General features: G+C 36.6%; 2 long non-coding RNA genes across 2 annotated transcripts in view; both read right to left on the bottom strand.

The window, feature by feature from the left end:
* Positions 1-3,215: 3,215 nt before the first annotated feature.
* Positions 3,216-27,886, bottom strand: part of LOC140136635 (uncharacterized) — a 50,638-nt gene continuing 25,967 nt past the window's right edge. The window contains exon 3 of the long non-coding RNA XR_011856713.1: positions 3,216-3,385. This is a non-coding gene — a long non-coding RNA (uncharacterized lncRNA). The remainder of the gene's footprint in view (positions 3,386-27,886) is intronic.
* Positions 7,588-17,336, bottom strand: LOC140136632 (uncharacterized). Its single transcript, XR_011856711.1, has 4 exons — positions 17,266-17,336; positions 13,396-13,611; positions 9,285-9,371; positions 7,588-7,724 (listed from the first exon to the last, which is right to left on the bottom strand). It is a non-coding gene; the product is annotated as an uncharacterized lncRNA (long non-coding RNA).

Here is a 27,886-nt window from a genome sequence, read left to right on the forward strand (position 1 = left end):
CACCAACGCGCTGCCTGCCAGTTGCGGTGACGCAATCGGTTCATAACGAAACATTTTCTTTGTAAATTTTACCATGGCCTAATATGAACAATAAAATAGGCCTTTTAACCAATCAGATGACATGGTTAAAATTATAGGCCCGCGGTGATCTCAAAACCATGCTATGAATATTTGTATACTTGAACATTTCAATTTCATACTATTTCAGCCCAAAATGAAGGTGAATTCTGCTATATAGTGGTCCAGCACGCAAAATTTTTACCCTATTTTTGACCCAAAACGTGACTCGGGCTAAAAAGGAAGATGCACAGGGCAATTTTGGGGCCCCAAAAATTTGGGGGCCCTGTGCCCGGATCGCGGACGCCTAATTTCTTTCTGCAATCATAATGGTATACAAAATATTGACTGCTTTTTATTCGGGGCATGGTTAAAATTATAGGCCCAAGGTGATCTCAAAACCATGACTATGCCCCGAGGCGTAGCCGAGGGGCATAGTCATGGTTTGATATCACCGCGGGCCTATAATTTTAACCATGCCCCGAATAAAAAGCAGTCAATATTTGTTTTATATACCAAATCTTAAGATTCTTGACATCTGTTTGGTTAAAAGCATCGATTTTGGGAAGAGAAATTAATAGTTTCAATGCGAACGGCACACAGATTACAATCTGCGATTTCTGCGTAATTATAACGCGTGAAAACTCATTAACGCGTGCGTAATATCATTTTACGCTGGAAAAAACGCGCAGTTTGATCGTGACGCACGTGACCGGTCCATAGTTCATTTCCATGGACCGGTCCATAGTTCATTTTGCGGGCATAGTTAATTCAATGACTGCACTTTCAACCTATCAGATGACAGGAATCTATATATGAGGTATATAATAACACATAGTACATGCATGTAAGTATATGAGGCTAGATATAACACGAGTTTTTTACCATTGTTATTTCCTCGTACTTAATAAAATAAAAAGACATTTACTGGAAATATACGTCTAGCCCTCTTCTTTTGTTCCATTATCTATTGTATTTCTTTTGTTCAAAGTCTGGTCAACTGTCGATTATATCAAGTAATGTGGACAGGTCAAGATAATCTGGACAGGTCAAGATAATCTTGGTCAGGTCAAGATAATCTTGGTCAGGTCAAGATAATCTTGGTCAGGTCAAGATAATCTTGGTCAGGTCAATAAATTTTGAACAAGGGAAGTTTATTATTATTTATATTACGAATATGTATAAAGAATTAATAAGGCTATCGAGTGGGATAGGACCACAAGTGAATTGAATAGAATCTCCCGTAAAATAGATTGAAATCAATGCTGTATTGATTTGATAAAATCACTTGCAATTGTCACTAGAATAAGACTCATAGACTCGAACGCAGGACACATGGGAAGAATATTACACTGTCTCGGTGTGTTTTTATTTTGGGAAAACCCTAAACTTACCCAAGATAATCATATCAGCTTTTCCAGTTTGTCTTTTGGAAAACGAATAAACCATAACAACAAATTTGTTTATTTTGGCTCACCGTATATGTAAGATAAACGGTTCAAAACAGACCATTACCATAGATAATGGTCGGGGTCTCGCCTTCCGAGCGACTAACATGCGAACCATACCTCAACAAGACACCGATTATCTATGGTAATGGTCTGTTTTGAACCCTTTATCTACTTTTACTTAAAAATCTACAAGGGTTTACCTGGGGTTCGAACACACAATCTATGGATTCATAGTCCAATGCTTACACCACTGTGCTATGAGTTGTTGTAACAGAAAGGTGTTTGTTTATCATACTTATTGATTACGGAATAAAGTGCATACACACAATATACTATTACTAGTATATTATTACTTATAAATACGTTTATAATCTCCGATCAATAATGAACCTTGCCTCATCCTAACCCTAATCATAACCCTAACCCCCTAACCCTAACCTTAAACCCTAACCCTAACCTTAACCCTTACCCTTACCCTTACCCTTACCCTTACCCTTACCATTATCCTTACCTTAACCCTAAACCCTAATCCTAAACCCTAACCCTTACCCTCAGATCCTAAACCTAACAATAATGAACCTTGCCTCGGACTATACGGTTAGTGATATATTGCGGCCCATTATGGTTGCAGAAAGAAATTAAACGGGCCGGACCCATCTGGCTCAATGGTAAATCCTGCCTTGTCGGTATTTACAAACACCATGTAACTCATGAATTCACCGACGCTTGAATGATTCTGCATTGTACAGCAACCATAATGAAAATACCCCTTATGTTATTTTCAACTGATTACTTTTAAATACGTTTCATGGTTACTGCCTAAATTCATATCAAAACCGACAACAATTATAATATCGATCATTCAATTATATACATGTAGGTCTACATCGACTTTGAATTCTGCAATTCTTTGTCATTCAAGTCCGTTCAAATTACTGGATCAGGAACTACCGGATTTTTGTTGTACCCCAGCGAGCTCTTTCCAGCGTAAAAAAAAATTATATGGGACGTCTGGAAAAGCTCTCTTGTTTATCAATGAACATTTGATGCACCACAAATCACGATATTTTGATATTTTGACGTGAGACTAATATGTTAATAAAAAATGCAATTTTAATTGCATTTTAAAATAGTATTATGTTAGGGTTAGGGTTAAATAGCATTGTGTAATCACATAAATTTTATTTTATTTTGATTATTTTGTCACAGAAGTGTATTATATCTTGAAACAACGTTCTGTCAAGAAAACTCGATTTTGTACTGTTTATTCTGGTCTAACTTGCTTTGAAATTTGAAATGAAATTTGAATTAAAGTTCGAAAATTTACTAGTACCAGGTCCAGGTATTTTGTACAAACATATAAGATTCTGTACCAAATCCAGATGCGATAATTTGTCCGGACTGTTAAAGTGTTGCCATAATGGCATACAGTTTGGGGCTATTGACACAAATATTATAAATAAGGGATCAGTTATATTCCAAATCACATGAATAAGGTATCAATATTGAAGATCATAATCGGAATTCTTTTTGCATTTAAATTTCAGATTTCAAATTTGATGCACAGATTTTGAGTCGTTGTCTTTTAATACTGCAATACTAAGTCCAAAAACTTTTGTATGACTCCAGCCCTAATACTCGATACGGGTTCATTTTGTTGTATCCAAATTCGAGAGTTCATTATTTAACAACTGTATTGTTTTCATACTACTTAAACAAGATTTTGCATTTAAATACATTTGTATTTAATTAAGAAAGCAAGCGGTTTCCTTCTCCTGTCTTTCTGATATTTTCAGCTACATGCGCCAATCGAATGATACACAGAAGACAACTTCCTTGTTACTGTTGATTAAGGTAATGTTACCAACGTAATGACCCTGTCAAGAAAATCAGACAAAAGTAAATGTTATGCAATACCCATATCACCCAAACATAAGGCTTTTCGTTCATTGATGAGCCAAACGTTGTTAACACATATGCGTGATAAAAAAGAGAACACTGGTTATGGTCAATATTCGATTCTTATACCATTTACTGCGCACAAAAAACACTTTAAAGACACTAAAACTAAAAATTATCAACTAAAGATGGAGAAGTTTGTTCTGCGTATTTTGATATCTCAACTTATATAAATTAGATGGTAAAAGAGAGCATTTCGACGATGACAAACTTTACACAAACTTTCCCTAAGATTTCATCTGACACTCTGTAATGAGACCGTTAAAAAGGGCGGAGGGATTCGCTTTGAAGAAGGAAATATTCAAATTTGTCATTTTTGGGTAGGAGAACATGAAAACTAATATGAGATACTGTATTAGGATCACATATTAAGTATCATGTGAGAGTATACCATTGTACTCTGGGTAGTGAATGAGAAAGAGCGCCCTCTGTTGTTATTAATCGTATTTAATGCGTATTTACAACGTTGTGAATAAATATTTGACACCATAGAATATAAAAACTAGTAATTTGATAAGTTAAAATAAGATTTTTAACGGAATAAATCTAAATAATATGATTATGCAGTTTATTCCGTTAAATATTTACCCCATAATTTCCCTCATTCTTCAGGCCCTGCCCTCTATCGGGTGCTAATTTAAAGTTTAAGCTTGATTGCTATTGTTTCTTTGTAAGCCTGCGGCGCAACCTTGAACAATATTGTCTCTTTGTAAAGCCTGCGGCGCAACCTTGAACAATATTGTCCTTGAGATAACAGACCGTAGCCACCCCCAGCCAGCCCCATACCTCATTTCAATTTTTAACATACCCATATCCTGCTTTTTATATTCCATAGTGTCGCACATTACCAAAGTCACTTTAATATGTGATCCTGTCTTCTGGAGTACAAGAGTATACTCTCACATGATACTTAATATGTGATCTTAATACAGTATCTCATATTAGTTTTCATGTTCTCCTACCCACTATGGGTGCCACGGAGCGTCACAGTGCGCTTTACAAAATAATTATATGAAAAGCCTTAAAATACCTTAATTACAAAATACGCATAACCTTAAGCAAATACTATTATAATATACAAAAACAACTTATATACAAAAGAACAATATATTAAAAACAGCAAAAATGCTGGAGAAATCTGCAAGTACATGTATAACTCAGTCATTATTGCACGAAATTAAACACACTATTCACACTTTAAAAACATATATAATCATGGGGAAAAACAAACAATCCAGTTCAAGTTCGTGAGTCAGGGTGCGTCGAGTTGTATGAACAGATGAGTTTTGAGTTTCTTTTTGAACAGTGCAAGTGAAGATGAATTTCTGATGTGTGGTGGCGGGAGCGGCGTACTTGAATGAACGTTGTCCGTAGGTGACAGTGTTGACAGATGTATGATGAAGTTGAGGAGCCACGTTAGATCTCAGCGAGCGAACAGGATCTTTGATGACGACAAGTTCCCGGATGTAAGCTGGGGCGAGATCATGAAGTGCTTTGTATGTTGTCAGCAAAAGTTTGTATGTGATCCTGCTTTTCACCGGCAACCAATGAAGATCACGGAGAATTGGTGAAATATGCTCGCGTCGCTTTGTAAGTGTTACCAACCGAGCCGCGGAGTTTTGGAGACGTTGCAGCTTCGCTAACTGGAACTCAGGAAGACCGAACAATAAACTATATCCACAATCAAGCTGAGAAGAAACAAAAGCGTGCACAAGTTTTTCTGTGCTCTCTCTGTCCAGGTATTTCCTAATACGGCCGATTTTCCTGATGGCAAGACAAGCTTTTTTGCAGATTTGATTGACGTGCGAGGTCATGGTGAGGTGCGTGTCGACTACAACACCGAGGTCTTTTACTTGCGAGGCAATTGGAACATTAAATGTTCCAACTTTGAAGTCACCGATGGGGTCAGAATCCACGTAGCGCGAGCGTATATGGATGACCTCAGTCTTATCGTCGTTGAGTGCGAGTTTATTTTCAACTGTCCATTTCTTGATGTCGTTAACACAAGCCTCAAGTTTTACAAGATTATCATTCCTATTGTCAGCATTGAAAGACACATACAGCTGACTGTCGTCCGCGTAGAACATTCCCTCGACTTGATGATCTCTAACAACATTCTCGATGGGAGCTGTATACATCGTGAAGATCTGTGGTCCAAAGACCGAACCTTGCGGGACACCGCAGGTAAGATCACAGAATGATGATAAAGTGTCACCAATCTTGACAGCTTGCTTACGTCCATGCATGTATGACTAACCACGAAAGTGAGGTACCAGTGATGTCATACTGATGCTTCAGACGCTGGAGGAGGATTGTGTGGTCAATAGTGTCGAACGCGGCACTGAGATCAAGTAGTACAAGTACCGCGTCCTCCCTCTTGTCAACAGTAAGAAGAATATCATTCATGACACGTAACAACGCCGATTCGGTGCTGTGGTGCTTTCGGTAGGCACTCTGGAGGTTAGAGTACAAATTATTATTGATGAGATATGCTTGAATCTGTTCAGCAGCTGCTTTCTCCACAACCTTCGACATGAAGCTCAAATTGGACACACTGCGATAACTCTTCAGCTGCTCAGCATCCAGCGTTGCTTTTTTAAGCAATGGAATGACATGCGCTATCTTGAAACAATCTGGAAAGACACCAGAGAGGAGCGAATAGTTGATAATACGCGTAATGACAGGCAGCAATTCATTCAAACAAAGTTTCAACATCCACGTTGGCATAGGGTCTAGGGAGCAAGTTTTTGATGCCATTTTGGAGATCAATTTCCGTACATCGTCTTCAGCTAACGCGTGGAAACCACCAAACTCAACTGCGCAATGTAGATGTACATAGTATACATGCACAAACAAAAATGTTTTTAAAAAGCGTGCCGAATTTGAAAGTCATGTCTAGGTTCAGGTCAAGGTCAGATGTCGAAATAAATGTGAATATTTTTTAACAATGGTCAAGGTCATTTTAAGGTCAACATAGTTCATTAACAGGTTTAATAGTACCTACATGTAAATTTAAATAGATGAAACTTAGTGAGCTTAGGTCATATTATAAAGGTCTAGCCAAGTTCAAAGAACTCTATCACAAAGGTTCTTTGGAGACCCTTTAGAGGTTCCTTGAAGCACCTTTTTCATAGGGTTCTTTAAATAACCCCAATGTAAAGGTTCCTTTTGAAGAACCCTTGGGGGTTCCATATAAACTGAGCTCAAAAAGAAACTTATAATTTTTCACAAGGTCATATCTTGAAATCCTGTCCATCAAATTGAACCAAAATTACACACAGATTTACTTCAATACTCTACTCTTAACACATGTCAGTAACCAAGCAGTTATCCAACTGACACAACAGCAAAATGCACTGACATGGGACAGCTTCCTGGATCACATTCACAGCCCAGTCCTGTTTCATGAAAAAAGTGTATGAAAAGCAGAAAGCAGCACTGTTTTATCATCTGTGCAAGGATCTTGTGTGCATTCTCACAGATTTTTTGTCCTGGGTGCCAAATGTTGGGCTGTGAAAGTAAAGGAAGTCCAGGAAGCTGTCCCATGACAGTGCATTTTGCTGTTGTGTCAGTTGGACAACTGTTTGGTTACTGACATGTGTTTTGAGTAGAGCATTAAGGTAATCCTGTGTGTAATTTTGGTTCATTTTGATTGACAGTATTTTAAGATATGACCTTGTGATTCACAAGTTGTAAAAATTATAAGTTTCTTTTTTGAGCTCAGTTTACTTGACAGGGTCAAAAACCCTTAGGGGTTCCAAGTTGCACCCTAAGAGTGTCGTCAGTGATACATTTTGAAATCTCTCTCCAAATTGGAGGGAGTCAATGAGGAACAACTGCTATGCTGATCACAGATTTCTGTAAGGTGCATGCAACATAGTTGAAATGAAAACTAAAAATTAATATCATGTGATAATTACACGCGGAACAAAAAATGGCCTGACAGACGCCCAAAACTAGATATAAATATCTAGGACCCATTTTTTAAAAGTTTTTTTGACCAACTTAACGACATTTGCACCAAAACTGGTTAGAAAATGTTCAATTATGCAAAGAAGAACCACGACAACACAACAGCAGTCATACATACAAACAAACATAATTTTTGATGATTCAGTAAGATACACTTACCTCCTTTTACTAATGGACACAGCTTCACACCGAGTTCTTGCCAAACTAAGTCACAGGCATCGGTTTCTATATGGTACGGCCATCGGTTATAATTCACGATAAAATCTCCAGATGTGAGATCGTGGGCTAATGGGAAAGCAACATATTACATCTTAATACACCGGGCTTATATCAAAGACAGCATTAAAAAGACTAGTTTCCGTCTGACGTCAGCTCTCAATCAAACTTAAAGTACTATGGGATTGCCATTTTCAGCGATTCCTTTTCTCTGATAGGCACCAGATAATATAGCCTTCCTTTTACAGGCTACTAACCAATTAAAGGGTTGTGAGGAGTTTGATTGATAGTGACGTCAGACGCAAACTAGTCTTTCTCTCTGTCTTGCTTGAACATCACATTGTCTTGCTTGAACATCTCAAATTAAAGAATTTGCCGCCCACTTTCAAAAACTAAAATGCCTCCGCGTTTTAGTTTCTCAGCGGCACAAAAGGGAGTTTCACCACTTTTCTTCCAACCCATCTGCTTAGTATGTCAATCAAATCCTGAACTTATATTAATAGTAGAGGATCCAACAGCAAATGAAGTGTTTTGCAATTTTAGTGTATAATTATAATCATGTGTGATATTCTCTGTAATTGTTTTTTTTTTATGTTTGAGAACTAAATGAAATGAAATGAAATGATACATTTGTTGGTATCAATTTTCGTCAATTAAGGCTTTCTGTTCAAATAATTATTATTTCTTTTTTATTTACTTTAAGAAAAATTTCGCGCCATTTACTTTTTTCTCTGTCCTATATTATGCCATGCCAAAATATAAATGTCTGTTTCAACAATTGCAGCACTTGCAAATAAAAAGCATTTTTACACCTCATACATATTCGTAGGAGAATGACACCAATTCATTGGTCAATCGCAACTTGACACAAACTAAGTAGATTATGGCATGATCTTACCCAACATGACATCACACACCGACACCGCCTGGCTAATAATTATTTGGTGCAGAAGGGACACTAAAATGAATACACGGGATCGATACACGTGAATTGCTATGCACGATTTTGATATCAGACGAAAATCTTCTGATACCGGGTTAGAAAATGATGAATATCTCCCGTCATGATTTTTTTCTCAAGAAACCAGATTTGGTCTCATAAACTTGGAAATACGTGTTGAACAGATATGATAGTCGCTAGAATGCGCTTTGAAAATTGGCCGTGCGCTTTGAACTCAAAATTTGACCATTTTATATTGCGTTGGTCCTGTTATGGACTACAGCGTGCAGCGTGTAGTACAGCTGCACTCACTGTAGGCAGTATAAAAGTCGATGACCATTGACCTCAATGGGGTATACAAGCTTAATCACGCCCAACCAAGATCGATTACCCGGCTATTGTGAGTAGCCTTAGTTATGTCCCTCGACTAATTATTAGTTTAAAAGAGCTTTAAAGGTTTGAACCAAATGGCTAATCGTGGCTGTGGATTTAACCTACCATGGCGATTCCTGCCATGAAGATATAGGGTCGAAGACACTGTGCATCATTACCCGTAACGACAAATGTTCGTACTCCCTTTCGGAAACGTGTTTTTTCGATCAGCAATGTTTCTCCTTATGCACGGGAGAAGAATACATAACGATGAATAGATACGGGCACTAGAAGTATATTATAAGATAAAAGCCTACCAGCTGTAAAGTTGACTTCAAACCTTCCAAATTGGTTCAATTTTGGAGGCATTGGTTTGACGGAGCCGCTAATTAGCCCTGGGGGACCTGCAAGATACAATAAATCAAGCTATGTTTCTTTAATATTAAATGTTATTTAGGCCACTGGTCTTATCATAGAAAACATCATAGAATCGGACTCAAACATTGAGAAATGCACATGTGAAAAAATAAATCTACCAAAGAAAGGCGAGGTGAAGAATGAGATTTTGTAGAACCATACCGACCAAAAAGGGTCCGGAGGCGTATTGATTAGCTACATGGTACAACAGCTCAAGGATTGCATTCTTTGCTCCCGTGAAACATGAATATATATAATTTAACCCAATAATCATTTTATACAGTAAGCCAACAAATTAAGGTACCAGTTATTAAGGGGTGGGGTTTGAACGTTTGTGGGACATTAGAGCACATCAGACATATCGAATATTGCATTCTAAATACGAAGAATGTCCTTTTGATATCAAATAATTTTGATTTTTTGAAATTTGCAATATAATACACATTTTATGGCAAATGATTAAAAAATTGATATTTTTGATATTTAACAGTACTCGAAGTAAACTTATAAATCTGATGTGTATGTAGGTGGGATGAAAAGCCCACGATCAATTGAAAATTTTGACCTTTCGTATTGAAGATATGGATTTTTTTCCCAAAACACCAAACAAAATTAGGTCTTTTGGGGAAAAAAATCCATAACTTCAATATGAAAGGTCAAAATTTTCAATTGATCGTCGGCATTTCCTCCCAGCTACATACACTGTACGAATATAACATTAGATTTATTAAATTTACTTCGAGGACTCTTATATATCAAAAATGTGAAAAATATCAATAATTTTAATAATTTGTCATAAAATGTGTATTATATCGTGAATTTCAAAAAATGAAAATTATTTAATATCAGAAAGACATTCTTCGTATTCAGAATGCAATTCGATATGTCTGATGTGCTCTCATGTCCCACAAAAAATACTGTCGAAACGCTCAAAACGCGCATTCCAGATCCCTTAAGTTCACCTCCTGTAAATCCTATACAAAGACAGATATGTCAAAATTGGAAATAACAGCCAATAGTTACATCTTTTAGCTCGAATTTAAGACCTCATTCGTTGAAATTGTTCAAGAAATAAAGACACGGTGATCCCAAAAACCAAGGAAGATACCAACTTAAAAGTTGCAGTTTGCCACATTCCCTCATTTCAAATATTTAGTTTTGGTTTCTCTTTTGTTCAGAAACCAAAAATCAAGGGATTAAAAAGTAGAGCTGATCTGTTCTGCAATCATAACACTATTATGCTGGGAGGACACAGTATAGGGTATATAACCAGAAGTATACAATAGCCTATTGTGCTAACATAATTATTATCATGATTGATATCGGAAATCTATCCCGCGGACGACAGTTGATGCTCTCTGTCGAAGGTAGGTGGCATATTACACTCACGAGTTCTAGGCCTAGAAATCATATACATGCGCGTATATTGAAGGATGGGGCGGGGTGGGGGATTTGTTTGTTTGTATGAAACATAAACGATGCATGGAGATGATTTGATTATGAATTAGTTTATTATCCCCGGGAAGCACAACCCATACCTTTTTAAGAGGGGGCTCCCCTCCCTATATAACCACCTCTTCCCTAAATTACCCCTTCCCCTCCTCCTCCCCTACATTCGATATCTTCATCTCGAGCTCTCCTCCCCTTCTCTTTCACTTCCAATGCTCTCTCTCATCTGTTTCTCTCTCTCCCGGCCCATATCCCCCTTGCCCTCCAACCACCCCCACCACCGCACACACACACACACACCCCTGTTTGTAAATACGTTCAAACGAGGACCTCGACTTTAGAAGGATCTAACCGAAGACTTACACACCCGTTTTTAATCGACACACCGTGGACCTCACGCAAACACACCAGACAACTTACTATCCAACTGAGACCCGTCCTATACCCGCTATGGGGGACCTATCTTATATGCTATCTTATATGCATATTTGCATCATTTACGTCATCCTGGGCATAGTTTCAAACCGAGGACGTCCTCGTTTGGAGGTGTGTCCTCGTTTTACGGTGTGTATCCATATGTAAGTCCTCGTTAGACGGCATTTACAAACGCACACACACCCTACACAATCTATTTTCCCCTCTATCTTCTACTTTTTGCAGTAAAAATTGCTTCAGTAAAATTCATTAGGTTATTAGAGGTCATATAATGGCCTTCCATCGATTCTGCTACATGGGATTAAGGACATGAATCGATTTTGTTTATAGCACAATTACAATAGTGGCCCCTTTTGTAATGTCGAATGCAAATATTTCGATGGTCTATATTTTTCAAGTGGTTAGGCAGGACAATAGGAAACCACGTGACCAAAACCAAAACCAAAACTAAAACTAAATATTTGAAATGAGGCATTGTATGCCCTATTGATTTGTACACAAAGCGTTCGTGAACAAGAGAACTAGCGCCACGCTTCCATTGATTAGCACGTTAAAACTAGCGTCGTGCTTTCATTGATTAGAACATAAAAGTGCAACTTTTGATTTCGCTTCTTTATTAGGTTTTGAATCACCGTTTCTTTAATTCTTAACCAATGCTAATAAATAAGGTCTTAAATCAGAGCTAAAGAGAACGGGTATTGGCTGCTTGTTTTAATTTTGACATTTTGTCTTTATTTAGGATATACAGGGGTGAACATAACTGGTACCTTAATTCATTGGCTTACTGTGTAGTGCCACATAGGTTCCCGTGCACCAATATCGATTAACCCTAGAACTACTGAGCCATATTTTGTAACAGGAACTACGAAGGGAGGTTGTTGCACCCCCCCTATTTTTAAATTATAAAGGTCATATACCGTTATAATTTATTGGTACCAATGTATAGAGCTATGGTTCTCCTCTATCCAGTGATACCAAAATAAGTACACATAATGTCGCTATGCCGTCATAATGTGACGGCGCCCATGCAAATTTGGGAAATTCTATGTACAAAGGTATAGGCAAAATTGATTTTCGACTAAAAAGTTTTTAAAAAACCCGATTTTGAGCGATTTTCTCCTAAATATAAGAGGAAATGACTATTTCAAGCTAACTAACAAATAAAATGTCTGTAGCTCTTGGAAACATCTTACAAGAGCGAAAAGAAAATCATTGATTTTACTGTAGAAACAAATGGTGGTCTCATCAACCCCCTTATGGTCATTTTTGATGGCCGGTTCTACCCCCTGGTAAGGTGTCCGGGTAAAATTTTGCCACTAAAATGAACGCAAAGGATGGATCTACGATAAGCAATAACGGATAATAAATATTAGGGGGTGGTACACCCCCCCCCCCCCCTTCGTAGTTCTAGGGTTAAGTGACGTCCCGGGAAAAGGTCTATACAAAATTAGTACCCTCCTTACATTTTTGTAACGTTTGCTCTGATTGGTTTTATATAATAAAGTATTGCTATTAATGTTATTATCATGTTAATAATGTTGCTTTTGTTGTTGAAAGTACCATTTGTTATCTTCCTCGTAATAGTAGTAGCAGTATCAATAGTAGGAGGATGGAGGAGGAGGACGTTACGGAAATTGACTACATACATACATACAAATTATTTATGACACGCTGTTTCATAGATATCACAGCGTGTGTGATGATACACTATATAATAAATAACAAAACAAAAATAAAAGCAAGCAAATAATATGGAACAAAAGAAAAATTATTGTGTGAAAAGGTGTGTTTTAAGTCCTTTCTTAAACATTTGAAGTGATGGCACAGAACGCAGAGCAGTTGGTAAAGTGTTCCACAACCGAGGAGCAACATATGCGAATGATCTGTCAGCAGCAGATTGAAGAGTGCGAGGTGTGTAAGTTTGTTCAGTGAGTCTGGTAGTGTCAGTTGAAGATCGTAAGCCAGTTCGTGCAGGTGAGTACAGAGACAAGTTGCAGGCAAGGTATGATGGAGCAAAGCCATTTAGGCACTTGAAAACAATGACAAGGATTTTGAATGTTATTCTGTTCTTGATAGTAAGCCAGTGGAGCTCTTTGATGAACGGTGTTGCATGATCACGCTTCTTACCGCAAAATTTTATTTTTAAAGTGTCGAATTGTGGTAACCAAGCTGATATTGGCAAGATCTCCTCCGGTGAAAGTTTTCTGAAACCACAATCACACTTGGATAGGCTGAAGCCAATAAATGGAAAAACTGCAATTACAGTTATCATCAGCAAAATTGGTATTTCATTGGTGTGTGTCATCTTTCGCTTCAAAACAGATATGATTACTGTTGTGCAACCTGTAAATGATAATTAGGTTTATTTGATTACACTCTATATCACGCTTATTACATCGACCAATATATGTTTTATTCACGCGAGGGCACATTATTATAATGCGTCACGTGTCCACACATATCATTACGCTTGGTTACGTGTACTTCCTTGAAGTACACAACATAACATATTTAGGCAAAAATAACATTTGTGACATGATCTGGTCCATGGGGGCCAAAGGAGGCATTTTTGGCAATTGAGTTACTATAATCATTACCTTATACAAACATTAGGCTATCATAATACTGAAAACACCAAAGGTCTAGTATACTTAGTTCTAAAGTTTTGTGATGTCTATTTTCTTATGTATTTTATTGGGTTTTTTTACTCCATATTATTACTCCACCTATTATTTACGTTTTATGATCCTATGCTGGTTAATCTGGCTAGTAGGTAGAGTAACGACTGATTTCACCAAAGTGGGGACAGAGTTGACAAAAGCTCCTATTTAGGCATGTGGCTTTAAAATTGCCAACTTCTGATACTTAGATTGTGTTAAAAAACGCACCGATTTGTTTTTCGCATGTCATAAGGATTGGGAAAAAGTATAGTTTGACCTATAGAGTGTAAGGGGAGATTAATAGACTTCATTTTGTATTACCGATATGATTACGTGTAATTGACAGTAATATTTAGATGTAAATAAACGACGTATAACGTGGTCTCTGAACTTGATATTTGGAATTTATTGGTGTATTGCTTTCTCGACATCGAATCTAGACGAATCTAGATGAATAGATCTAAAATTCTACCCGACAACAGCCCTAATATCTGCATTGTTATAACAATGAGCCTTGGGATCTCACGTATTGAACTCTTATGAGTGTGGGCTTTATTTTTTTGTCAAAAATGGGGTTTGCGATTGCAAGTGCTCATAAATTGGGTCTTTATTTTTGATAGATCTTGAAAATTAATTCTTTCGGGGATAAATACTAAAAATTTGGTGGTTTTGGTCCTTTGGTTGTAGATATTATGTAAAAGTAGGAATTTGATGGAAAACAAAAAATGGGTGGGAAGCTTAGGGAATCTATGGGGGAAACAAGAATATATGAGGTGGGGGAAGTGTGCATTTAGGGAACATAAAACAAGAAAAATTATGGGGTCTTTGGGGAGACCAACAGGCAAAAAACGATTCTTAATGCACATCTTAATATTGCTTGCCCCCAGCACACTGCCAAGTTCAGTATAGGCCGGGAGTATAGGCCATCAAAAATTGCATGCGAACTATCGGTAGATTGAACTACATTATTACTTCCAAATTGCGGAAATAAATTGATTACCTCACTAGTTTCTAAGGCGTATAAATCATCAGTTACTGCTAAATAACAAACATACACTATTGATAAGTACATTAATTAAAGGTCATCAAAAATGCATGGCGTGCGATTACCGGTAGATCGACCTACATAGTACATTACTTCCAATTTGTGTAAATAGTTTGATGACCTCACTGGTTCCTAAGGAGTGTAAACCACCAGTCAATGTTAAAGTAGCAAACACACACTATTGACTAGTTCAGTAAAGGCCATCAGACACATGGTGCGAACTACCGGTAGATTGACCTATATTACTTCCAACAATGTTCCAAATTGCGTAAATAGTTTGACGACCTCGTTTAGTTCTTAAGGAGTGTAAACCACACCAGTCAACACGCACTATAACAGATACAGAAAACTTAAAAATAATACACAATACACACCACAATAAATGTAAACCTTTCTTAAGGAATCTGATTACCTTAATTAGTAAAATGAAAAAGACGAATAATTTTCACTTTGCTGAAAACAACGATTTCCTGTGGCTTTCGTCAAGATATGTTTAAAAGGGTGGTCTTAAGCCCGGAATTGTGGAAACTTTTGGGCCTCAACAACTAAATTATTGGTCTAAATTATATAAAAGTATACATATTTAGAATGGTAAATTGATAAATCCATCTGTGAGGTCAAATTTGGGCAAAAATGCTCGGAAAACGTAACAAAAATATATTTTCAAAAAACAGATGTAGCACCCGTTTATTATTTTGTTTTTGAATTTTCACCTGAAATGGTCAAAAATGCTAAATTTTGCAAACCAACCATAAAAGACACGATTTCAACTCAAATTTCAAATATTTTTCATGAAGTTGATAAAAAAAATACCCAAGAATTTTTTGTTAATTTTTCCGAAAAAAAATAGGGGGAAAAACATGTGGTTTTGGGGGCATTTTTGCCCAAATATGATCTCACAGATTGATTTGTCAAGTATTTGCCATTCTATATGTATACTTTAGACCAATAATTTGGCAGTTATGAGGCCCAAAAATTCCAGGGTTAAGACCAACCTTTTGAAAGGGGAAGCGTAAAGTAGGCTTGGACACCTCAAGCCAACTTATTATAAAGAGAAGAACTGAGATATGGTAAATTTAAATTTAAAATGTTGAAAAGTATTTAAAAAAGAAGACAAGAGAAGATCGTTTCCATCTTAAGACAACCTTAAACAAACTCAGTAGCCATTACTAATGTCATTCTTATGATTGCTTTCTGGTAAAAGGTGTGACATTTGTTGCTTTTGCGCGCTCTGTGAGCAGCTCATTATACCTTTTCTTGGAAACTTGGTGGTCCCATAACGAGGGTTTGTAGATAATCAAGGTTTGTAAATACAAAGAATATGCAAATAAGGTCATAAATATTCATAAATGTACAAATAACATGACACAAACTATAGATCACACGAGATGATCATACTCTATCACCCAAAGTAAAGGTAAAGGTAAAGGAGACGATCCTGTATAAACAGTGATCGGAGTGCCCATCTCTCTTTCATTGGCGATTGGGCCAGACTCCTCCATGTAATGTTGCTATAGGGGATCGCTACACCTCCTCTACAGCGAGTCTGTTACCTTCCCAGCATTTAAGAATGCCGGTACCCATTTAAACACCTGGGTGGAGAGGAGTAATCGAGATAAAGTGCCTTACTCAAGGGCACAACACGATGGCCCACTATCACTATCACTATCACCCAACCAAGTTAATATTTCATCAGTTACTGGATGTAAGCTACTTAATGGTTTAACGCAATTTCATGTAAAATATGCAAATAAGCTTATAGATTTTCATAAATATGCAAATACCTTGTCACAAACTATTTAATAAGCACAAGAGGTGATTATACTATTATCATTCTAGCAACTTATAAATTAACCGGTTATTGCGAGTAGGCTGCAGAGTGGATTAATGGAATTTCAGGCAAATTAATGCAAAAAAGGTCATTAATATTCAGTAACTATGCAAATTATTGACACAAAACTATGCAGAACATAAGGTCACCATACTCTATTTTGAAATTAATCGGTTATTGCAGAGTGGAATAATGAATTTACGCCCAGCGAAAGAACAAGCGAAATGGACGGACAGACAGCCAACCATCTGCATGATACCATTTGTAAGCTCCACAAAATATCTGTGGTGTGTGGCTAAAAATAAGAAACAGTTTGGGAACTACTAACGCGTTTTACAATGTCTGGAAATTTTCCATTTTTTGCCAAGTAAAAAATAGCCCCTGATTCTGATGACATCCTGTATCTTCACAATTCAATTCCGCAATTTGTACTCGAATAAAATGTTTTTAAGACTACCTACCTTGATATTGTTACCAGTACGTTGTCCCTGTTACTGCTTTGATTAAATGAGTACAGCAATAAGAGTACGTTGGCGTTGAATTTGTGGTGTTCAAATGTCGTAGTGCAAAAGAAAAAAATGTTTCGACTTTTTAGTTTCGACAACATTACACATAGAGTCCACATCCGAGATTCTGTTAATAACAATAATTATCGTCGGGAATTTCCATAACGTAGTTTAAATTATTGACAACAATCAGTACGAATGAGTCATTGTATGCCTATCGAATTCTTCTCATGACATTTGCAAGTCATTCGAATAATGACGATTGTTTATTTTTCATGCACTATTCAGGTTTTTCCTGGTTGAAAGTGTAGATATGTGCCTCGGTTTGGGTAAATTTTCAGCGATTTTGGTATATCATTGGTGGGTTTTTAGTGGAGAACAATGCGCCTAATCGGGCGCCTTTGGGCAAAATTACCCTTAAAAGCACCCAATATGGACTAAGCTGGGGGCTTTTTGGGTGATATGAAACATTGGCGTACTGATGGGTTACAAAACCAGCATCCAAAACTTTTTGAAGACCCCCGGGTCACAGACCCTTAATAACTATAAAACAGACAACAAAAAAACAGCCGAAAAATCGCCCGCCCTACAGAAATTTTCCGGGGATAAAACGGAGACGCCAAAGAATAAAGTGTCCTTAAAATGATTAAAAATGGGACCAAAAATTGACAAATGGGAACGAAAATTTGGCTTTGCCCCTCACACTAAAATTCTGGCTACGCTACTGATAACCGCTCACCAAATTTTTGTTGTCAAAAATTATGACCCCTCCCCCCCCCCTCGATTTTTGGTATAAAAATTCTATGACACATAGTATATTCATGATAGGCCATTACGTTGCGATGTATTTTGAGATGTTGCAATGTTTCTCAAATTTAACATAATAAAAATTGCTCGGAAATCACCTTCAAAATCGTATTCGAAGCATTCGTGCCTGGGAGTATTAAAGTAATTTCATTAGTCATAATTGGGCAAATAAGGAACTAAGTTAGCGTATAACCATATCCTCACACGCGGAGGAATATATAAAAGGTTAAGTTACGATTGTACTATCTCAACGTCGTGTTTCAGTTGACAACATGAACAAGGTTGTTAATGGAGCGTAAATTGATAATTTGATTCGCAATATCACATAGTCATAAACGGAGTATTAATTCATTTCAAAAGAGTGTGGTATAGTGACCACGGTATCAAAATGACGACGCAAGTAAACGTCAAGTATAGGTCTACACCATGTTTATTGGTAATACTTCTGATTTTCGTGAGTGTGACACAGCAGAGGCTATCTGCTGGCAGCAACAATAAAACAATGTGTCAGGTCATAGACAGTGGTATGTGCAACTGTAGCTGTATTGCAGAAAGTGCGTACATCAATTGCTCTTCTCGACAACTTAAGGACCAGGATCTGCCAACAGACATTCCCCCAAATAATGTGGAATTGTAAGTATATGCAAAATAACATGTCGCTTATTAAAGCCATATTATAACATTTACTGAGGAGGACGCCCTCACTGAATTTTTAAAATTCTTTTTTTTTTACACGATTAAATTGTTATTTATTAAACCAATATACCCTGCAAAAATCAAGACTCCAAGTGCTGTAGTTTTTTCAAAATCCGAGATTTTGAATAAAACGCCGGAACCGGCGTTTCATTATTACGATGGAATTATTAGTCGAACGCATACACGATGTTCATAACACACAGTACGTACACGGCGTGCGGGACGGTAATATACACAACAAAGGATCGTACCATAACATGACCGAGGGAGTGGTACGTATTGGCGACATGTGCGCTGGTAGTAAATTCCAATTTTCTTTGCTTTGCCGTATTTGTTCGGTTCAAAAATAAAAGGGGATATATCTGACAGTAAAAGCTAACATTTTATGGCAAAGAAATGCTAATCTATTTTGTTTGAAAATGTTAGAATATATGGCTTTAATTTATTTTACAACAATGCATCTATCTGAGGTCACCATAACACCTTTACTGAAAGGTGTACGAAAGTCAGGGAATAGGGTCAAGTGTACAGGGAATTTCAGATATGGTGACTGTGCACCGCACATAAAATGTTTCTCGTATTTCGATTCAAAATAAGCTTGACCCCGCAAAAATGACACGGACCCCGAAATTTGTTGAAAGGGGGAGGGGGTGTGTGAAGGCACGACGCCTAGATGAAAATCCACAAGCCTCTGCACACTTTACTGGTTGTCGCTGACCACTGCGGCCCCACACCAATCCATAAAACATTAATAACAATAATAAATCAGAGACTTTGCAGCTTAGGAGCGCGCACCCTATACATACCAAAATAGACCATCGCTGCCAAAATCAGCTACCTGAATTTTGTACGGGTTACAACGAAATAATTAGCAGTAAGTTTCTTGTCCAGGGGAATTTCAAGCTAACTCAATCTGTCCACGAGAATTGGGTTCAGTCAAGCATAAGTCCCTTGCATTTGTTGATAAACATTGAGGTCAACTCATCTATAGTATATTGATTTAGTTGGCCTCCCAGAATTCATTGCCCAATACCTACAGAAAACACTTATAATATGTTCCAACCTTTTATAACACGCCATATCACTTAAAAGTGCTCGGCTCCCTAGGTAGGCATTTTGTAATAAATGCCCATAAAACTTTGTAGAGCGTAATATTGAAAAGGTGCCCATATTTTGTTTGCCAATATTTTGTTCCGCTTCCCCTTTGGCTTGAAACAAAACATCGTTTTACCCTCTACAACCAGTTGCTCATAGTTATTGCACATCCCTTAAGATATGGGCCTCGGATGACCTTATTGGTGCAACGCGAGCCGGAACCCCTTCGCCCGAAGCTTAATATCATTTTGATATTAAAACAGTGCAGCAATGACATAAATAAACAAATGACAACGTAAGAATGGTCATGTAGCAAATAATGTTGGAAATCACCGTATATCCAAAAACCTTAACTGAGGACTTTTTATATTTTTTGCTATTATACAGGTACTTCGATCACAATAACATCGAATCCAAGTTTAAGCTACCGGCATCACTACAATATTTGTAAGTACACATTGGCCGGATTCAATCAATGACTTTCGGCCAACCATATCATGTCCTAATTTATTTTGGTCCAAACCTTACTTTGTCCCATATATATTTGGCTAACAGAAAAAAATGTAGCTGAAGAAAATACTAGGCAAAAATAACGTTAGACTAGATTTGGATGGACCAACCCGCACGTGGACGACATTCATTTGGTCCAAAATATATTTGCTTCGACCAGTATTTGGACATAGGAAGTTATACCAACTGCATCTGGACAAGGAAATTTAGGTTTTTGTCTTTGCTTAATAATACGTTATAAATCTTGTTTCTGAAGCAGCCTATTAAAAGGTTTCAATTGTAATATTCACAAAATAGAGGTTGGGGCGCTGTTTGTATTTTGTCCGCTTTTCAAAGACATTTGTCACAACATGTTGTATATTTTATTTAAGAAATGGCTATTTTCTTCTAGTATTGTACACAGTAATGTTTTGATTTTTAGTTTCTGAACAATGAAGCAACCGAAACAGAAAACGTGTTAAAGCCATGTAACATTTACTGAGGAAGACGCCCTCAATATTTTTCAAAATTCTGTTTTTACACGATTATATTGTACTTTATTACAGTAACATACCTTGCAAAGATCAAGATTCCGGGTGCTGTGGTTTAGTCAAAATCCGAGATTTTGAATAAAACGCAGGAACCATCGTTTAATTTACGATGGAATTATTAGTCGAACTCATACGCGATGTTCATAACAGTGATTTTGCCGTAGTACGACCGATGGAGTAACATGCATTAGCGACATCGGCGCTAGTAGTAAATTCCAATTTTCTTTGCTTTACCTCAATATTGTTCGGCTCAAAATTAAAAGTGCACATATCTGATAATAAAAGTGAACATTTTATGGCAAAGAAATATTAATCAATTTAGTATGGAATTATTACGATATGGATTGAAGTCCGAGTCTACAGGACATGCAAACATTAATGCCGTTGCTATGATCATCAAAGTCGAAAAGTCAAACTTAGAGACTGTTTGTTTGTGATATTTTGTGATTGAAATTTCAGAACGTGTTGAATTTCAGAACACAGTGAAAAAGAAGCATGTCCTGTAGTTAATTTGGACCTTCAAACATACAATTTGTCTCAAAGTTAGGTTTTAGTAATAGGAAACGTTCTTTGCTTTCATGTCTACAATGCAATCGACCATGTTCTGCGATTCTTTTTAGCCGATGGAGTCACCAGACCGGATACCTAGATGGTTGAATACCTTATACGTTAAGCGCTATTAACCAATCACATGCAGGCTGTGGCGAGTGTGATTGATAGGAGACATCAGACAAGAATTAGCTTTTATGTCTGACTTTTATAATCGCACCATAAGCGTAGCCAGGATTTTAATATGCGAGGGCAAACCCGGCAAAGGCAAATTTCCGTCACAAAAGGTAAAGGTAAAGGAGACGATCCTGTATAAACAGTGATCGGAGTGCCCATCTCTCTTTCATTGGCGATTGGGCCAGACTCCTCCATGTAATGTTGCTATAGGGTGATCGCTATACACCTCCTCTATAGCAAGTCTGTTACCTTCCCAGCATTTAAGAATGCCGGTACCCATTTATACACCTGGGTGGAGAGGAGTAATCGAGATTAAGTGCCTTACTCAAGGGCACAACACGATGGCGTCGCCATCACAATTCCGTCACAATTTGTCAATATTTGTCCCATTTCTAGACATTTAAAGGACAGTTTACTCTTTGCAGTCCCCAGTTTATCCCTGATATGGGGGTGGTTTGTCTATGATTCCCAATAAATTCACTTTTTAAGCATCACCCGCCACTCCTAATTACCTTCTCGCCTGTTGCAGGTACGGCCAGAACAATGATTTAACAGATATCTTTGGGATGTTTAACGGCTCCATCGATATTCGAGTTATGTGAGTATTAATTTCGGTGGTCGCAACACATAGTAGAGTACGTAAAGGACAAAATATGTTTCGGAGACAATCGTGTTTGGAGGATTTGTTGCTAATATGGGAGTCAATACTCGATCCTCCACTGTTATCTCTCAGTGGCCCGATTCTTGTTAAAACTGATAGTTGATTGAAATTTAATAGTTAAAAATGATTTCCATGTTTGCTTCACGGTTGTTTGATGTGATCATTTATTAATTTTTCTAACAAATATTATTATAATGTTCAAGTCTAGACCGGAATAATACCAAAAGCTGTCACACTTTATATACACATATATTTTGTAGCAACTTTTAAAATAGATTTTCGTTTCTATATCAAACTATTCATCTTTTTCTGCTTTTTTGTGGTAATTTTAATTCTATAAACTGTAAATTTGTGTGCAAATTGAGGGCGCTATTTACATATATTTTTAATTTAAATTAGCCAAATAATATAGGTTATACTTTGACATTTCATGATAAAAAGTTTTTTTGAAAATTCCCATGTCATTTGTTAGTCTGTTTGCTGATGTGCTAATACCATTTTACAAGCGTCTACCCCTTGCAAAGATGCCAACAAGACTCTAGATAAATAGCGCCCTCATTGTTCAACTTTTCTTAAAAATGACTCAGTTTTACATGCCATCAAACAACCGTGGCTTCCAGTTACTGGAAAAAGCCTGGAAATGGAATAAAATGTATAAACAAGAATAGTCCTCAAAAAGGATAAAGTTCCGCCGATGGCCTACTGGTATTGATAATAAAATAAATCTACTATTTATTGACTCATGCCACTGAATTTCAATAATTTTGACAAATACCTATATGGCGCTCTACATAGATCACAGCGCCTTACAAAATAACAAAATTACAAACAAACCAAGAAGCAAAAAAGAAGCAATTTTAAATAGAAATAATTATTAACATAACAAGATACTTACTTTCAGAAACCTAGACGATAACCGCATTACTTCTATTCCATCTGGAACATTTGCTTCGTGTCACAATTTGAGAAACTTGTAAGTAATCACATAAGAGTTCGAGGCTCATACAAGCTGTGTCAAAATGAGAGTGCCTAACAATTTCCAGTGAGTATGGTGACACAACTAAAAGGCAAAATAATATCCACCTACTAGGCAGATTAATAGTATAAATGGTCTCAAACTGTAAATCCTGGCCATTTCAAGATGATCCAATTTTGCCTTTTAGAAGAACAGGCCTTTCAAAGAACATCAAAGCTGATGAGTCCCATCCCAGTCCTGATTGAGTCTCTATTAGAGAGCCCCACAATCCTACCAGCTATATGCTCACCTAATTACTGATCAGCCGGGACGTTCCAATGAGATAAAAGCTCGTCATTGAAAACTTTGTGTTAATTTTTCATGATTGTCGACCAAAAAGACTATCCAAGGGCAGGTAGCCTGACACACACCCTATGACCCTTAACGACAACATCTCACTAATTAAGTAAAAGTTACTTGATTTAAAAAAAAATTATTTCGCATATGTGACCCGGCAGCACAAATGAGCCGTAAATTCCCTAAATTGTATTCTGAGTTACGGTGTAAAATGTGTACGAAGGTCATATTCATCGGTAACTTAAGCTGGCCCGATATCCGTCTCATTTCGATTGTCAAAAACTAATCAATAATCCTATTGTTGAATTGGATAATAAGCTTCTACCTCAGATGGCTACAGAACTTTTAATAGCTCTGGTCTTTGTTTGCTTATATTGCTAAATCCTGTTCAAGTGGTGGGTTACCAGGCATTGTATTTTGTACAGGTATGCATAACCAACAATGAGAGAACTTTCTTAAACCTCGTTGACTTGGGGATGATTTGAAATGACCGCCAATTATGACTGTTTGATATTTATTGCCAACATGTGGAAAAAGAGACACATGTAAAAACGTAAAAAGCTATAATTTTGTTGAAGGAGCAAAGTTTAACAAACCATAACCCCGCTTCTGGATATCGTTTGAAGTCAAATGATATACCATTTTAAGTTTATGATGTTTATTTTTAAACACGAAATAAAACAAAATTGACAGGGGGAGGAATTTAAGGCTCATTCGCCGTGGACTGTCACATATGTTTTTGACTTTTTTCAATACATAAACATTTTTGTGTGTAATAAATATGGTCAATTCGTTGTATATCGGATGGCGACGATACTCATTTAAATTCGGTCGCTCATTGGATCAATATTATCAGGTGGTAATAAATTTGCATTGGACAATAGATTACCATAATATATATGATGGTTTAGTACTGCATATATCGGTTTAATCTTCAACAAGCGGGTTTATGGCTGGAAAGGTCATGGTGAATTCGCCGTGGACGTAAGTGCACTATGACGCGTATTGCATTTGTGCTGCCACACAAACACTCTTTATGGGTCAAGTCAATCGATTGAAAATAATGATCCTCTTTGTTAGTCATCTCTCTATCGGTTGACAACGTAGTACATCAAAATAGGTTTATGTCAATACGCCCCAACGGTACCTGACCTTTCCTATGAATTGATTTATCATAACAAACATTTTGACAAAAATATCTTTTGTCGAAATATGAGCTTTTTATATTTTGACAAATTTGTGAAATATTTGCAAATAATTGACTCATTTTCTCGTTCTTTCCAAATTAGTTTTATATTTTCAACCAGGGCAGTTTGAAGTGTCCGTCAAACTGACACATAAAGTTAGGGAAAATGTGGTATCGCAATTTTGCACAACATTTTGGGGTGCAAATTGCACTGTGATATGGCTTATTTCATACACTGCCAATAAACCGTTGGTTCTAATTTTTAATCGACATGGTCTGATAATTTTTTTTTAATTTAGATTAACAATGATCAGAGTTACAATTTTCTCCATTTATCACTATAGACAACTTTATGACGTTATCATATTACGATTAAGATTGAAGTCGTTTGATTTAAGATTAAGGAATATTTATCCCAACGCGTTTTTGTTCCACCATTTTAGTTGTTTGTGTGCAGGTTTAATGTCACTATTAATCCCAGAAAATCAGTATGATTTTTGTTTCATATTACTATGCAGACGTATTTCACAAAACCAAATAAAAGATCTTAGCCCGGACTCATTCAACGGTTTACACAGTTTACACAATCTGTAAGTACATAACCTTTAGTTTATTTTCCATGTGTACTATTTTTTACATTTTAACTTAAATATTAAGGTATTGTGGTTAATTTCGAAACATTGAACAACATAATTCATCCTTGTATCATACGTTACAACTTGTTAAATAATTGGTCATTTCAAGTGGTGGCAGTTCCCGGGGGGTACTCAAGTTTGGTTTTGGTAGGGACGTGCCGCTGAGAATTTGAAAGTGGACCCATAAATATACCAATTTTTCAAGAAATTTGGACCCATTGATATACCAAAAATCAAAATTTTCGGCCGAATTTAACCCAAATTGTCTTAGTTTTTACAAATTTTCCCAAAATTTTGGGAAAATTTTGAAAATTTTGGCTAGATTAAGGAAAAATTGGGCTATTTTCCGAAAAAATTGAGAAAATTTTGAAAAAGGGGTTCATATACCAAAATATGCTTTGAAAAAGGGTCATTGATATACCAAGAGGCTGAAAATGCTACCCATATTTGCGGCACGTCCCCGTATGGTCATTTGTACTGAGTACCCCCCCCCGGGTGGCAGTTACCATGGTAGCCCCAATTTGTTGTCGAAATAAGTGCAAACTCTCGTTTTCGTTATAAATGATCCACCTGCGATTTTGGCATTTTTATTTATTCGTAACCATGGTAGTCTAATCAGCGCTAAATGTTATAAATAGACGCCCAGAAATAAACATACTGCATGAATACGAAAATAATAATTTACATCATTATTGAATAAGATCATTTTAAATGAAATCAAACTATAAAAATAGCAAAACATCTTATTATTATTGTAGAAAAAAATGGAAACGTAACCCGTACAACGTTAAAATTGCGTGAGATTTTTCAACTGAGATGCATTAAAATACAAATCGAGTTGATTTGTAGATATTGATAAATATTGGAATGTAAAATGTTATTGGGCAATTTGTTCCATTTATTTGAATATTGGTTTTACGTAAACGTAACATTTGATCTTTTGATATCAGTCACATCTTTTGTATGAAAAAAAAGTGCAAACAAAAAAATGTCATTTTGATGCAAAACACCATTCATTTTGTGTTGTCTTTTGATTCAATACTAAAGGGTCAAAGCTAACAACTGAAGGTCGAAATAAGATTTCATGATTGAATGTTTTGATGCAAACTTGTAACACATTAAATGGAAGAATTTTTATATCAAGTACTGACAAAATCACTAAAGAATGATGAATAATTTATTTCACAGTCGCATGTTGGACGTAAACATGTTGGCAATTACCGCCGATCTGTTCCGTGAAATTCGCCAATCAATTCAAATTATGTAAGTTGAGATCAATAGTTACATTATTTTTTCACCGTCGTTGTCGTCGTCGTCGTCGTCGTCGTCGTCGTCATCATCATCATCATCATCATCATCATCTTCATCATCATCATCATGATCATCATCATCATCATCATCATGCAACTCATTCTCTAGCTAAATTGTATATATGTTACAAATCGTGAACACGTAATTTTGTTTTTTATTATACATTTTAAGGCAGGCGCAATAGAAATCCTAAAATGTAAATATATTACATTTTAAGAAATTTCACTGAAGTGATGATGGTGCTTATCTTGTACATTAAGCACGGCAGTAAATAGCGCCCTCTTTGTTACATAAAGTTTGCTGTTGGGCAATGTTATACATTAAGGTTACTGTTGGTCAATGTTACATTAAGGTTAGGGTTAGGGTTAGTGGGTTAGGGTTATGATTAGTAGGTTAGGGTTAGGGTTAGTGGGTTAGGGTTAGGGTTAGGGTTAGGGTTAGGGTTAGGGTTAGGGTTAGGGTTAGGGTTAGTGGGTTAGGGTTAGGGTTAGTGGGTATGGCGTAATCAGTGTGGAAAAATTGTACCCCTTATTGGGGTAAGGCTCTGTAAATTTTACCCCTAAAATATGGCGTAATTCGGCGTAAGAAACTAAAATGGACCCCTAAATGGCGTAAATTCTTAAACAAACCCACTGAAAATGAAAAAATATACCCTAAACGTCGAAACTTTACCTGAAAAGCACCCTTTTTCTAAAAATCAACCCTTTTCGACGTTTTTGGGGACGAGCATGCGTACCACTTTGGTATGCGAGTGACCCCCTGGGCCAAAATTCTGCTTTTTTATATTTTCTAGTGTCACTTATTAACTCAAATATTAACTCCGTTAAAAAATACTTACTAAAGTGAATTTTGATCAACATAGGGCGCTATTTAAAACACCGGTCAATTTAATGTAGTGAGGTCCAGATTTGAAAGTTGTATATACTTACATACAAATTTTAACAAAACAAAAACACTCAGATATCATTACACAGATTTCCTTCCATTACACTGAATACAAAATCAATACAATTTACTGCAACTTTCAAATCTTGGGTTACATTGATTTAAATGTACGCTGTGACTTCAATATTTTGTCAATTGCTGCAAATGAGGTATCAAAATGTG

The sequence above is a fragment of the Amphiura filiformis genome, chromosome 16, assembly GCF_039555335.1.
Source record: "Amphiura filiformis chromosome 16, Afil_fr2py, whole genome shotgun sequence".
Lineage (NCBI taxonomy): Eukaryota > Metazoa > Echinodermata > Ophiuroidea > Amphilepidida > Amphiuridae > Amphiura > Amphiura filiformis.